The following is a 16152-nucleotide window of genomic DNA, read 5'->3' on the forward strand; positions in this document are numbered from 1 at the left end:
TGGCTCTTCTTTTTGTCACTGCTATTCTTTTTCGTTTATATTCCGCTTGGGCTGGACCGTATACAGCTATTAGCGTCCAAACGAACGCATCTGACTTATTTTAGAGATGACATGTCACAGAAAATTTCCCATCTAAGACTTCGATGATTTCAAGAGAAGCTGTATTTATCCCAAGCAGGATTCTACTTGATCTACCACAAGGGGAGGCAATGCCAAATTAGGTCCAAACTGCCAGATAAGCGGTTTACGATCGCAACGTCTGCCTCTTTTTTCCCGTTTTTAGCAGGGTGATGAAGTCCAAACAATGGTCACTAGCATTTTCATTGATAAACCGGTATTTAGCCAAGTCACTAGGAGCTCTGTTGTTCCAGAAAATCCCTTTCATTTGACATGTTTCTTTGTTTTGATTTTTTTTGGTTGTTGGTTTTAACAAACCGGCCGAATCCTTTTTCTTTTAGACTTTGGACCTTGATTTACAATGGGCACCCTCAAGATTGCAAATTTTGCTTCCGATGTCCACCTCATTCTGATCCATCTCAACATGTTTATTCATCAGCTGTGTTTGAAGGGAGCTGAGTTCACTTTCAGACTCATCCCCGCTAGAATCATCCGTGCCACAAACTAAATTCAGTTGCCTAGTAGAGCTATTTCCCCCTACTACCTTAACGGCCTGCATCATTCTAAAAGAGTTTAAAGATTCCCTAGTCTCTTCAGCGCTTGAACCCAAAATAAATCCCCAACCCACTGTAAAACTACTCAACTTATCGTCAGAAAGGAAGTTGAGGGATTGGGTGCTGGGTGGTTGCATACCTAAAAGAGACGTGGACGTTGATGGTGCTGATCGCGTCTTGGATGTAAACCCCACCGGCGACCCGTGAACCGGACCATCCAGTTTTCTGGAGGCTGCCCGGCGCATGGGCGGCATGGCCCGGGACAATGTGTCGTCATCCGTGTCTGCCACTCCGTTAACGTTAGGGACTGCTGCAGTACGCCCACTACGTCGAAGCTCAGCTGTAGCAGAAGATCGCTGCTGCCTTGCCACTCTTGTTCTTGTTCGGTCCAGCCGCCTGCGAGCCATGCGACCCGACCTTCTCGCCACCCGCAGAACGCACGTCAGACCGGCCTAAGTCACGAGCGGAGGCCAAAGGTGTTCCTGCACCTGCCGGGGCGCATACCGAGTGCCCAGCAGCGTTCCTGCGCCGGCAGCCCTGTCCGTCCAGTAAGTCACATGGCGCCTGGGCATCACCTGCGCCCGCCGCTCCAATATCTTGCTCTAGGCAGCCGCTGCTCCGCGTTATGCACGAGCCAGCCGCCGGGACAAACACCCCGGCCGCGCGCCCCGGGCGTGAAGCCGCGCCCAGGCGAGAAGGCGCTGAACTTCCCAGTATCTGCGCCTGGTCCTGCTGGAACTTGGCCGGCTGAAGCATTGCAGCACCGAGCGCAGGCGCAAGATGATCAGCCGCAGCCATCCGGGGCGTTGAGATGTCCACGCCATCCGCTCCCGGCTTCGGCCTTGAGATGAATAACCCTCTCCACCTCGCTCCCCTGTTAGAAAATTAGCCATAAGTAAAAGCAACCGATTAATCTACGATATTTATTAACGAGGTTTAATCAAAATCTATATCCACAGGGTATGACTACTGAGCTCCTCCCTAACTAGCAACACCTGCTGCTTCTAGGGTTCTTGGCTGAACTGCCGCCCCTTGCGAACATGTCGCTATGTCGTTGTGGTTAAAAATAACGACTCTCCTCTCATATTTATGAGGAGACCTGATTACAACAATCCTACTAGAATTCCACCTAGAGTCTTATTAGTATTCCGCCATATACCGCTAATATAACACTAAGTACTATACGTAACCAACTCTGTATGATTATTCGATACATATCCAACAAACTCTACCTTGATGAATGATTTGCCACCTTGAAGCCATCATATACGAACATCCATGTACACCGGACTTGAGTTGTCGCCTTTGCTGCTTAACGAGACCTGCACGATGAGTTTCACTCAAACTCACCGTCTTCCAGAGATATTGCTATCACTACAACTTCAGTCTCAATGACTCCACCTACAACTAAGCACCTTTCTCTTGTATCAACGTAGACTCTTTGAGCAAAATCAAATTCCTCTTTAGCCTTGACATATGTTTGGCTCCCTGAAATACATAACTACATTATAGATCTTGATTTTGATAGTACCTTACTCCAACAGCACGGTAGCCCGTATCGTCACGTAAGTAGAAAAAACTAGAATCACCAGACTTCATTAAGAAAAATTGCTCACTGTTGGGGTGTCACATGAAAAAACCAATTGAATCTGACATCAACGCTCCTAATTAACTGCTTCTTGATATTGAGAAATTCACTATTGCTTTCCGAGTCACACATAAAAATTACCACACTAGTATTGCTCTTTCACCTGACTGTTTATGGTATGATTCTCCGATGTTTTACATCGTAGTCTAATGCAGGCGCAGATAGAACATCTCTATTTCCCTCCAATTTAGCCCTTAAAGCTTCTTCACACCCATCGATTCACACTTCAGAAACTTGTACGTCCAACTCAAATCGATCTGCATCCTTGTTGATTTGAAAACACGCAAGCCCTCTCCAATGCCATCCTGCATCCTGAGCTCGCGCCACACCATAGAGAATAACCACCACCGGTATGACTGGTTTGTCTTCACCAACCTGTCCACCCTGCATCGCGGTATGTTCACCCTTCAAGTGAACTGTCTGCAAGCCTTCCCTGAACTGTATACCATATGCCCGCAAACTGTTCAGCCATCACCGTCGAACTCTTATTAGTCTATATACGTATCACGATCAAACACCATCGACATCCCATACTCATCACCGAGCACCGTAACACCGGCCTGAAGTCTAGCCAACCAGTCAACTATCTCTCCTCTTTCGCCTGTTGCAATATTCATTAGTCTCTCTGCGACCTCTTGTCACACTCCAGCACCTACACACCTCATGTCTATGACCTCTTATCACACTCCAACACCTACGTACCTCGTGCACATTCACACGACACGTCTTGTCATTTGTACGCCAATCCATTAGATAACTAACCGAAACTATGTTCTCACGTTGCTGAACACCAAACTATTCGCTTTAATGGTCTATCCGAGTTCGTCACCAAATCCACCCGTCATCTTCGATTTTCCCTGCGCGCCATCTCTAAACTGCCTTGCTGCATGCATGTTACCAGCTCTAGCCCACCATGCACGCTCCAACAACCCACGTGGTGCACCATTAGACTGACTCCACGCACGCCTAGACCTTCCCAGCTCCAGCCGGCCGCTTGGCCCACATACCCACATCCTTGCAGACAGATTCCCTGTCTCCGCCGAGCCTACGACCTCCCACACGTGGGTTTCCTCCTGCGCCCACATGCACCAGCAGCCAAACCAGCCCGGGACACCGCACACCCTCCAAGACTCATGCCGTGCACAACTCCATGTCCACAGGAGCAGCACTACCATGCAACACCCCACATGACGATCCTTTTTTTAATACACTTGAGGCACACATCAGTACGTACACCAAGCCACCTACGAGTCTAGTTTGGAAAGTCCCAGCCCCATGACTCGTACGTGTTTGTATTGGACTTCAAGACCACGTACCACAGTTCTGTGTCAACCAAGGAGTCTTCACGCATGGCCGCCCACGAGCGCTCGAACGCTTGAATCACATGTTCTGTCAGCCTCGCTCCTCGCATGAACACGCCACCAGACTGCATCAATATGATATGCCGTCCCGCAGAGCCAAGTTGATACTCGTGAGAGCCTGCCATCAACTGCACCATCTCGTACTACCTCCGAGTCCGAACCAGCCACACGCCTGCTCTGCCATCTAGCCTTGCGCAACGTGCGCCACCATTTGTTCATGATATGTCCTAGGCACAGGTATATGCAGATTGAATTTGTAAATGACATTTAATATGATTAAATGTTCATTAAAGTTTAAAGTTATGATAGATTTTAATGTGATTAAAAACTCATTAACGTATTCTATATAAGATAAGGCATGATCCGTGGGCGTATAAGTTAATTCCACCACCAAAACTCTTACCGCCATCTCTTCTTGAACTCCCTACGAACCCCTAGTCAGACACGTAGTGCTAACACACTAGCATATGGTGTTTCATCCCTGTACATGTGGATACTGTGGAGGTATTATTGCATTTGCTACGGTGCTGGTCGGCGACAAGGACACTAGGACGGATTCGACAACTTCCTCATCGCGATCCAGGATGTGATGGAGGTTTTCTATTCGTGGTCGATGAGGTGATAGACTACTTCTCTATGTGGTCGAAGCTGGTCAAGGGTGTGGTGCACGTGGTCGGGGCTAGTCGAGGACGCGCACGAAGTTGGATCGATCTACTACAACACTTCTTCCGTCCGCGCGTCTAGTGGTAACGATTTATGATTCTCTACTTGTATGGTTCCTTGGTTGAATGCGGTAGAGAATTTTTTTACTAGCGTAGCCTACTTGTTCCTCAGCACTGTCGCTCCAGGACGTCTCGGACATGTGCCGAACTCCTGCAGCTCATGCAGCTCATGCCGGCACCACACCCCACGAGCTATCATGGCTGAAGCTTCCGCACACATCTATTGCATACTGCCACCGCAGCACCTAAGCCGCACTACAACGATCACACCGTGATCATCCACGACTCCTCTACGATGACATGATCCGTACCGCCCTTGACGACAACATCTGGCTAGGAAACCTAGCTGCCGTCGATGCTCCCATACATACATGTGCGTACTACGTGTCCATGACGCCTCAACGCTATCATCCACGTTGTACTGTCCGTACACCTGCGTCGATCTACCATGGCCACACGCGTGTCGTCTGCACGCACCGGCCGCCGCCATGATCCACCTTACGTCGTGTCCGAGCACACAGCTTGTGCAATTACATGACGTCTTGCAGATGCATAATTCTCACGTCTCTGCATGATCTTACACACACCTCCTCAAAATTCAATCCAACCATGGCTCTAGTCCCTCTGTTAGGAAATTAGCCATCAACGGAAGCAACAGATTGATTTACCGAGACAATGCACATGATCACAGATGACACCAGAAGCACAATATTTGTTAACGAGGTTCAGCCGAAGCGTACATCCCAGGGCATGACTACGGGTGTTCCTCCCCAGTTAGCAACACTGGCCGCTTCAGGGGTTCCTGGCAACCGCCACCCCATGCAAACATGTCGCTATATTATCATAGTTACAAACAACGATCCTCCTCTCATATTTTTGAGGAGACCTAGTTACAACAATCTTACTAGAATTTCACCTAAAGTCATACTAGGATTCCACCATATACTGCTAATACAGCATCAAGTCTTATACATAACTAACTCCATACAATTATTTAATACATATCCAACGCCCCCACCAATTCCCACCACCACAACATCCCACCGGCCCGATCACAATATCCAGAAATTCTCAAACATCATCCTTGAGATTTTAAACATCAGCCTTTTCTATCACAAAATATGTATATTGCTAGTCTAATTATTGGTCAAAGATTAAAAGCTTGAATCTCAAAATATGTGCGCGACTTATGAAAAAATTATGGAAGGAGTACAGTTTTCTTGAATCTTGAAACTCATCGCCGTCCATCCATGGTGTCCCGACCGAACCCGGGGCAGGAGATGGAGAAGCGGGCCGCCGGAGAAGGGAGGATATAGTTCAAACTGGTAGTTGCACCGCAACCCCAGAATCCTTCTTGCCTGCCGCTGAAATGCTTGGGCATCACCTTTACTATTTGACTGAGGCAGGCCCGGGAATTGTTCGGCGACATGTCCGGCGAGCACTGCGCCAATGCATAGATGTTTGGATTGCTCTCATCGAAGTCCATGTCTCCTGTGCCGAACCGCAAAGACGAGTCCAGCATCGCTGTCACGGCTGACCATCCCAGTGGGCCGTCTACGTCCGCAACTGAAGTCCAACCAGAACCAGGCCTGCGAAAGGGCCGCGAAGGAGGAAGGCGAATCCGAGGTACGACCCGGCGGATTGGCTGCTGGACCAGCAGAAGGGGCCCAAGCCCGGGTGAAGACTCTGGCGAGGATAGAGAGGAGTGAGGAGAGGGGGGGGGGCAACTGAGTTGTAATCTGATGAACAAATCAATCTCTGAATCCTGTATCCCGTTTGCTTCTAACCCCAGTCTATGAATTCGTCTCTTCCCAGTCTACTTGGGTAGTTCTAGTGTGTTACAACCGCGTAATCCACAACAGCATTAAGGAGAACACCCACGTTCTTGGAGGTCGTGTTCTCCCCGTTAAGCATGATGTGCTTCTTGCTGTTGACGACGGAGGCCAGGAAATTCTGGTTGGAGAAGCGGAGGTAGCAAGGGTCGTAGTAGACGGTCACATCCATGCTGTATGCGCACACCTGCTGCGCGTCCTTGAAGGCGCCTGCGACGCAGGCCGAGGCGTTGGCGTCGCTGCAGCAGAGCGTGAGGGTGTGAACAGTGTCCGGGACAGCGCCGGCGACGTCCGTGGCGAAGAGGGTGGGCGATGAGGAGGCCTTCTTGGGGAGGTGATGGAGAGTTGGCTTTAGGTTCTGTTAGGGTGCGTACGGTCTGTCCAGCTCGTTATACCCATGAGCCAATGTCTCGAGCTCAGATTTTAACAGGTCTATTATACATTTAGATCTAACTAGAGTCATGATCAAAATCTTAGTCTAACACAACTTAAAACTTAACCTAATAAATAAGAGACCCTTCAATATTTATATTATGTTTCTCTATCATTAATTTTTAGTATGAGACTAAATCCAATAGGTTGGATTGATAGGTGCTATTCTCAGTGTAGTTGACGCAATCTTGCCATAACATGTCGGCGGAGGAAAGCGGCGATGCGAGGAAAACGTTGTGAGGATTCTGGCGGAGAACATGGGAGAGGTCATGTGGCTTGATGGGGACCGGGTCCAGGAGGACTATGTTGATCAGTAATTGGGAAAAAAGACATACAGCTTGAGATACAAAAGGAACATTAATTTCCGGCTCACCAGAGAGCAACATTGTAATTTAATTTTCGGCTAGACGAGGGAATAAGAGAAGAGGAGTCTTCACATCGGTGTCATCGAGAAACACCAACTAACCAGAGGTAGCCAAAGCATAACTTGTAATTTGTGATGTTTTCTGTTACAAGCACTACTATAAAAATCCCTATATATCGCCACGTCACTGTCGGTTTCTTATGAGCTGATAGTGATGAAGTATCATTACCAGTGATACTATCTAAAAAGAACTGACAATAATAATTACCGGTATTGATAATTTACTATCACTATCGATTCTTTTTATGAACTAGCAGTGATAGTATCACTCTCAGTCTTTTTTATGAACCGGCATTAAATTTTGATTAATCACTGCTGGTTGTAGTCATGAACTGACAGTAATAGTGTGTCAAGTACACTGTCGATTCGTCTTACGAACCGATAGTGATAATAGATGACAACTCATCTTAAAAAATTCATAATTTTTTCATACGAGTCCGATGACAACAAACTTTATATAAAAATTATAGCTCTTGATGAGATGTACAACTTTGTAGTTGATCACTTTTTTATTTGAAGCCATATAGATGTTGTTGGTGAAAGAAAATGTATCTTCCATGAACAAATTGCGGCGAGAGCCAACCCACAGGGATGGCTCAAGGTTGGAGGAGAAGTGGAGAGGAACGAAATACCATGAATGATTTTCTAGACCAAGGTCCCATTTCACCGTGTACCCACGATCTGTATTTATATTGTTTTACAGAGGGAAAGTGTACATGCGTACCCCTATGGGAGGGGTTGAGATAGAAGTTGTCGCTACAACTGAGACCTAGTGCCAGCCTGGTAAAACATTGCATGGGTCTAGGTAATTATATACTTACTCTGATGACATCATCTAACCATAGCACTATAGTGGCGTCAAGTGGTTGACGTGTGTGGCTAGTCGCCGATTGCGGCGCCTACCCTGCACAGGATATTAGACCAACCATCGATTAGACTAGCATTAAACGTCGATCACTTCATGATGGGCCCCTTCCTGCTGATCTTTTTGGGGGGGGGGGGGTGGGTTCAACCACCTCACCGAGGCCTATGAGAGTTAGTGCCCTCCAGGGGTCCCTAACCTCCGAAGGCTTAGGGCTCTGTAAAAAGTCAGAAGCCCATAGGCTCCGGAGGGGCTCCAAAGCCAGGCGACCTTTGGACCTAGGCAGTGGAGCCTAGGCCCATTGGGGTCCCTGATGGCGACCCCCAATAGCAACCTCTTGTGTGGATGGTCCATGGAGCGGCCAGCCCCATGGTTCTTTTGGAGCGGGGCCTCCGGTGGTCCTTACCTCTGCTGTCAGGTGGCCCTTCAGTCTTCTAGTTTCCTTGAGTCTTTTTAAAGGGCTGGCCAAGCGATTGGACCAAATATTTTAACGTCACCTACACTAGAGGGCATTGAATGCAACTTGTGGCTAGTAGTACAGTTATGCCTTGCTAGGAAGTAGTGGGAGACATGGCGCCTAAGCATTGGAGAGTAGTGGAGAGCGGTTCAGATTCTCCATGATCAGGGGGAATGGACGGGACGGGGCATGCACACACGCCTCAAAGGGGCAACATGCCTCCCTAGGTCAATAAAGCAGAGGTCTTAGCTGAACGATGTTCTTATCCGGCATTCTTGATCTTTGCCACCATTGTTCTTGCCCTTGCACCGGCCGACCTTAGCACCTCCAGCCTCCATTGCTGACGAGTCCTTCTTGTCATATCTTAGGGACGCTATGATGCTATGGCTCGCTCAGGTGCCCGTGGCAATGTTGGTTTCCTGACGGGGGGGGGGGGGCACGCAGACTCTGGTATCCTTGCCGCTGCGTTAGCAGGCTCAGCCACCCACCTCTCAGGTGGATCTAGCTTCTGTCGCCGCTGCTAGCACCGATGAACCCGTAACAGGTGGGGCCGCCAATGTGCGTTGGTCGGTGGGAACTGTGGCGATAGCGGACCATCCGCGGCTGCCCGGATCGCCACTGGGCGTAGGGCTTTGCTGCGCCAGCAAGAAGTACCCTAGGGCCACTGCAGGGCCATGAGACCATGATATTCGAGGCCTTCTTTGATGCTAGCCTCGGTTTTCTAGTCATATCGCTCCTCGAAGGGGTGCTTCACCACTTTTACGTGGAGCTCCGCCAATGCCATCGTCATCTCGGCACCGCAGGGCTATGAGGGACGAGCGGAGCTCTTCACCACTATCCATGAAGCAAGTTACTACTGAAGGATGGGGAGGTGAAGGTCCTCAGCATCGGTAGCATGAACTTCCAGCTCTGGCAGGAATACCAGGATGCGTTCCCAACGAAGTCCCTCAATGATAGGTTATACACCGGGTGGCCGAAGGGGTGGTTTTACTATGACGTAGGCTTCGGGTCTCCCCTTCGCTCGACCAACCGGGATATCCTTTATATCAAGACACCAGTGGTGGACACCTCCGAGGCACATCTTGTCTCGAGGGTGGCATTCCTCCGGAGGGTGGCCCAGAGGATGAGCATACGTGATATCGTGGAAGAGTTCACGATGCTTCGTGTTTGGCCCCTTCAGGCAGGTTGGGACCACTCCTTCGAGCAAGGTGAGGAGGGCGAGCCGAATGAATACTATGGGCCCACTGTCAGTTCGGGTGGGTCCTCTCCGTTGTCTTGCTTTGAGTCCGCAGAGGTGAAACACCTTTTTCTTTCAAAGAGTTGCCTTACACTGGACCAAGCGGCCGAGATCATGGAGAAATTCCTGGGCCAGCCTTCCATCGTGGAGCGAGACCAGCGTCTGGAGCTAGTTGGGAGCTAGGAGCAGCACAACTGCTTATGTTCCTGGCTTGGACTAGCAGCTCCGGCATGGTCGAACCCACCGGAGCCTCGGGTCATAGGGAAGTGAGGGTGCGGGACCCCTGGCACTGTGGCCTCCACGATTCCCGTGATCCCACTCCAAACACAGATCCCGACCGCCCCTACAGCCTCATGTGCTAGCTCGGTTGCTGAATCTTCTAATGTAGAGTTAGACATAACGAAGCACCGGAGACTAGCCAAGAGCGTCATGGTCCCTGGTGATGCGACTAGAGATGAGGCCCAGCCCGGAGGAAGCGATCGTGGGAAGGGCTTGACACTTCCGGACCCAGCCAGCCACGACCAAAGCGGAGGGGTTCACGAGGCCTCCCTTGATGACTATGCGGTGTGGGAGATTGCCGACCCCTACGATGTTGAGGATGTCATGGGCCCCTCCGATGTTGTGCTCTCTTGCAAGGGTGAGTTTCCATTTTCCCCTCTACCATGCGGGGTGCGTACTCCTAAGGATTTTGACTTAGGCGTGCTTTCTGTTTATAGGGGTAGTTGGAGCGGACCCATTGTTAGCCTCTGATCTGATAGTGCTGGCTCCCTCGGACAACCCTCTGACTCCTTCGGAGGCTCCAGAGGTGGTCGCTCAGGAGGCGGTGACTTTACCACTTCAGAGTAGCCCTGTTGGTCATGACTTGGCCCTTGCGGCCAGAGCCAGGAGATTCAAACCCTCTCGGGCAGTGGCCTCAGCCCTCTTAGAGCAGGGACTGATCATCGAGGCCCTGGCCCTGGAGGCGTTGAGTGCCATTGCCTATGCCTCATCTCTCCTTAGGAGTGAGGATACCGTGCTATCTATGGCTCAGAGGCCCCCAGATGAGTTGGTGGTGCATCTAGAGGCAGCAGCCTGGTAGGTTTGTTGTTGGATGAAGTCTTCTTAGTTCTGACCTTGGGGCAGCTAACCTCATCTCTCCTTTGTCGTGTTTTGTAGCAACTATTCTTAGCGAGGGTGCTAGGCTGTTCATAGCGGCAGCCCAAGACATGGCTCATGAGGAAATAGTTGGTCAAAGACGAACCCTAGAGGTGGATGAGAAGCTTGCAAAGGCTACGAAGGGGCGTCTGCAGGAGGAGATGCGGCACCGGGAGCTCACAGAGACTGTGGCCCAGGAGGCTGCCAAAGCCCACCGTGTGACGGAGGTTCTAGAGGCCACCGAAGCCCGTCAGACAACGAAGGAGTTTATAGCCCAGGCAATCGCTAGTTAGGTCGCTGCAGAAGGAAAAGCTTGGGACCTCCAGATTGTGGTGGCCGTTGCCCAAAAGAGCGCGATGCAGCCTTGGCAGCTGAGGAAGCCTTGCGTATGGAGCACCAGAGGCTGGCCAAGTGCGTGACAAAGGCAGCCCATGCCGTTGAGAAGGCCCTAGGCAGTCTCAGGGCAAAGGGCTCACCCTTGCTCTCTGGATTGGAGATCCTGATTGACACGCTTCGCTGGCTCTGGTCTGTAGTGGGGGTGACGACCAACGCCACTGAGGCCTTTGCGAACTCTAGCATCAACGTGGCCTTAGCACTTTAGTTGGCCTTGCTACACCGCATGAGGTGCAGCCATTTTGAAGCGTTGGAGTAGCCACTTGAGGATTTCGTGGTTGAGGAGATCCAGTCTGAGGCGCCCCTGGCAGAGATCCACGCAGCCTTGGCCGGCTTCACCTGGGGGGTATGGGGAGAGCATGTCCAACCCACGATCCTGCGTTTTATGGCAGATCGCGTGAAGTCAAGTGCTCGAGGAGCTAATCTCTCGGGCCCTTCCGTAAGAGGTCAAGCTTCTCCCTCAAAGGCCTCCTCGCACGCACTACCACCACCGTAGGACATTAGCTCTTATGGGATGGCTCCTCATTTGGACACCACTCCGCAGGAAGAGCCTCCACGCGCGGGTGACACTCTGCATGATACGTGACCTGAGGTGTAGCTCTGAGTGGGCTTCATCTTTTTGTTTATCTTCTTTTTTTTTCTCGCACGAATTAGGACCGAGACCTAGAATGTTAACTTGGCTCTTCTGCTTCATGTACCTTTGCTTGTTTGCCACCTTTGCAGGGCTATGTTTCTCTTGTGTTTTATCCATTCATCTGTGTGTTGTGCTAGGAGGAGTGTGCCATGGGGCTAACCCTTGAGCAGGATTTGCGTATATAGGTTTGACAACGCAGAAGGAATCTTCCTGAGTGCCCAGGCTGCTGCTTCTGGTGAAAGGCCTAGCACACCCGGATTTCTCGGGCCTGTGCTACGTCCCCCATGGTGGGATCGCTTTGTTTTACCGCACGATCCTCAAAGACATGTAGACCCGAAGGTGGCTGCTGACATCTTGGTTAATGAGTAGCCAGAGGACCCTTCCTCTCCAGCTTTGAAAGCTGGCTCCGATTTTGTAGGGGTAGACGAGTGGCAGGATGCTTATGCGGGTGTAGGTCCACGCGAATCTCAACATTTTGTTCTCCCTCAGTATCCCGACAGAAAGGTGCCATCGGACATCCTTGAGAACGTCATGGCCTGGATCAATGCGGAGGATGTAGAGGCTGCAGAGGACCCATCACCGTCGATGGAGTTGGATTTCTCAGCCTTTGATTCCTACCCCTTCCAGGTGGATCCCCTCCAAGCCGAAGCCTCAACCTCTTAGGCTCGAGGGAACTCTGTCTTTGGTAGGAGGCCTTTACATCGAGGGTCCATGCGACGATGCCTCATATGTCAATCTGACCACGAGGGTTGTGACTCTACTACGAGGAGTTGGCCCTCCGCGTGTTCTGGCATTTTTGGAATGCTTGGCGGCCTAGCTCATCTGTTTGGACTAGATTGATTGTAAGATACGTACCATATATGAATAAGATCATGATGTGTTGACTTCGCTTATCGTCTTTTATTTTTGATCGCACCTACGCTTCAGAATCTTCCCCCTCCTGGCCCCTTCTCATACTGCTACTGCTAGCGACCGGAGGGTACGATTAGAGGTACTTTTAGGTTTCTTATGTGCAACTAGAGTGATGAAGCCTCACACTGGTGATCTCGATGCCATCGAGGTGCAGAGGATAGGTCTCTACATGACTAAGGTAGGGTACCTTTGAGATGTGGAGGATTTGGACCTTGACACGACCGATGTTGGTGTCTTCGAGGTGCAGAGGGTAGACATGACCGAGGTTGATGCCTTCGAGGTTAGGAGGGTGGACATTGATGCGACTGAGGGTGATGACTTTGAGGTGCGGAGGGTAGACCTCGATGCAACTGAGCCTGATGCCTTCGAGGTGCGGAGGGTGGCCTTGACATGACAGAGGTCTATGCCTTCGAGGTGCAGAGGGTGGACCTCGACATGAACGAGGCTGATTCCTTTGAGGTGCGGAGGGTGGACCTCAACGTGATCGACGCTAATGCCTTCGAGGTGTGGAGGGTTGTCTCGACGTGACCGAGGATGATGCCTTAGAGGTGCGGAGGGTAGATCTCGACGCGATCTAGGCTGATACCTTCAATGTGCGGAGGGTGGACCTCGACGTGACCTAGGCTGATGCCTTCGGGGTGTAGAGGGTTGCCTGAACACGACTGAGGCTGATGCCTTTGAGGTGCGGAGGGTGGCCTCGATGCGACCGAGGTTAACGCCTTTGATGTGAGGAGGGTGGCCTCAGCATGACCGAGGCTGATGCCTTTGAGGTGCAAAGGGTAAATCTCGACGCGACTTAGGCCGATGCCTTCGTGGTGTAGAGAGTGGCCCTCGACATGATCAAGGCTGATGCCTTCGACGTGCGGAGGGTGGCCGCGATGTGACCGAGGCTGATGCCTTCGAGGTGCAGAGGGTAGACCTCGACACGACCTAGGATGATGCCTTTGAGGTGCGGAGTATTTTGAATAGAGATATAACTTAAGGTTTGATGTTTACTGTTGCCAGTGAATAGCTAATTGCAGCAAAAGGTATGACTAGGTCGGACGGCTATTCTTTAGCACATGCCAGACTAAGACCCTTAGTACGTCATACAAGGGTCAATAGTGATGAACTTGGAAGAGGGCAATGGTGGGGCGTACCTTTCACGGATCCCCCCCCCCCTCCTCAGTGAAGGCTGCGGTGAGGCTCCATAGAGACAGTGCCATCTGGAGCCCTACAACGGTGTCCGGAGGGGGGCGACAGCTGGACAGAGTTGGAGCTAATATCGCTACAGAGGGGCGGTGATGGCCATCGGAGGCAGGGCTGTCCGAAGCCCCTCTACAGTGACTGCCCATTCTCCGTTGGTGAGTCTTCTGAATTTGGTCCGCCATAGTGGATATTTTGTGTGGTGGTGAGATGTTCTCTTTTTCAGGCGTAAGTACATGATGACGCAAAAAAATGGATGTATGCATCTTTTGGATGTAAAAAACCGTTGGTTAAACGATTTGTATGGAGCTTTGGCTATATCCTTCATATCATCACTCTCTCTCTCTCTCTCTCTCTCTCTCTCTCTCTCTCTCTCTCTCTCTCTCTCTCTCTCTTCTTTTCTTTATATATGCACATGATGTTGTCCCTTAATTGAAACATTGATGAGGCTCCGGGTAAAACATCATATGCATCCTTGGTCCACGGCGGAAGCAATAGTGGTGGGATGTTAACATCATGAGGGTGAGGGGAATAGTCTACACGTAATACCTACGGAGTGCCTTCGTGTTCCAGGTGTTCTCAAGGGGCTCCCCCTCCGTGTCCGCCCATCGATAGGAGACTGGTTTGTTGGACTCGAGGATGAGGTAAGGGCCTTTCCATTTATTCTAAAGTTTTCCTGGAGCCAACGTGCGTCAGAGGACTAGGTCTCCAGGCTTAAAGGTTCACAGAGCAACCTTATTATTGTATGAATCCTTGGTTTCAGCGATGTAGTGGTCGAGGTTTCGTATAGCCTGGAGCCTCGTGTCCTCTGTGAGATCGAGGGATATTTCTCTTTCTTCAGTGGTCTCTGGTAGCTATACTCGAATTAAGCGTCCCTTCACTTCTATCGAAGTCATGGCTTCGTTGCTGAACAGCAGGCGGACTGGGGTAAACCCATTGGGGCGGGTGACCGTGGTGCGGAGGGACCACAACATCTTTGGGAGCTCTTTGACCCATAGGCCTTTTGCGAGGCTGGTGAAGCGCCAGTTTAGTCCTGAGAGGATGTTGCCGTTGGCGTGCTCGACTAGCTCGTTGGACTGTGGGTGACAAACCATGGCGAAGCACATCTTGATGCCGAGTTCGGCGCAGAACTCCTGGAAAGGGCCGGAGTCGAACTGCGTCCCGTTGTGGATGGTGAGTTGCCATGGGTCGCCAAAGCGGCATATGACATTTTTCTAGAAAAATCTCTAGATGTTCTTGGATGTAATCACTGTGAGGGGCTTGACCTCGATCCATTTGGAGAAGCACTCCAAGGCTGCAATCGCATACCAGAGATTCCCCTTGGTGCGAGGTAACAGTCCGATCAAGTCCATTCCCCAATGTGCTAGGGGTCACATAGGAGCGATTGGCTACAATGGAGTCAAAAGCCGATGGCTTTGGCTCCCCATCCACTTGCACCCTTGGTAGGTGCGGATAAGTTCCTCCACATCATTCATGATCGTGGGACAGTATAGCCCCTGATGGAGTGTCTTGCCTACCAGGGTGCGGGGTGCGAGGTGGGTGGTACAGAGCCCCTCATGAATCTCACTTAGGAGAACAGCCCCTACTTCTTGTTTACACAACGGAAGAGGGTGGTGTAGACTCCAGCCTTGTAAAGGGCTTCGTCGATCAAGAGGTAGCCCCTGACGTGCTGTTGAACATGCCAAAGCTCGACGGGGTTGTCAGGCTCCTTTGTTCCCTTTAGGAAAGAAAGGAGGGAAACCCTCCTGTCCAGGAGTCCAATAGGTAGGACGATGGTGGCAATATCATTGGATGTACGGGCTACCGTCTTGTGGAGGACCTCGAAGAAGGTCCCCGAGGGGAGGACTTTACTTCCAACGATGGCCTTGGCCAAGGCATCGACCTCGTGGTTGTCTATGCGTGGTATGCTTCACACTGAGATGTTTTGGAAGGACCCTTCGGCTCTGCAGATGGCTTCATGGTAGTTCAGCAGGTATAGATGCTGGGCCTAGAAGCTCTTGTCGACGTGCCCAACAACATCTTGGAAGTTGGTTTTGACGATGAGTCTGGTGGCCCCTAAAGCTCGAGCCTTGCGGAGCCTGAAAAGGATGGCTTCATACTCGGCATTGTTGTTGATTGTCTTGAACTCCAAGTGGGTAGCGAAGACTGCTCACTAGCCAGTTAGGGAGATGAGGACCGCCCCAGCCCCCACACCATTGGACATGTACGCTCCGTTTGTATATATTATCCATACATCTTGGAGTGGAGT

This window comes from Phragmites australis, chromosome 15 (genome assembly GCF_958298935.1).
Source record: "Phragmites australis chromosome 15, lpPhrAust1.1, whole genome shotgun sequence".
Classification (NCBI taxonomy): Eukaryota; Viridiplantae; Streptophyta; class Magnoliopsida; order Poales; family Poaceae; genus Phragmites; species Phragmites australis.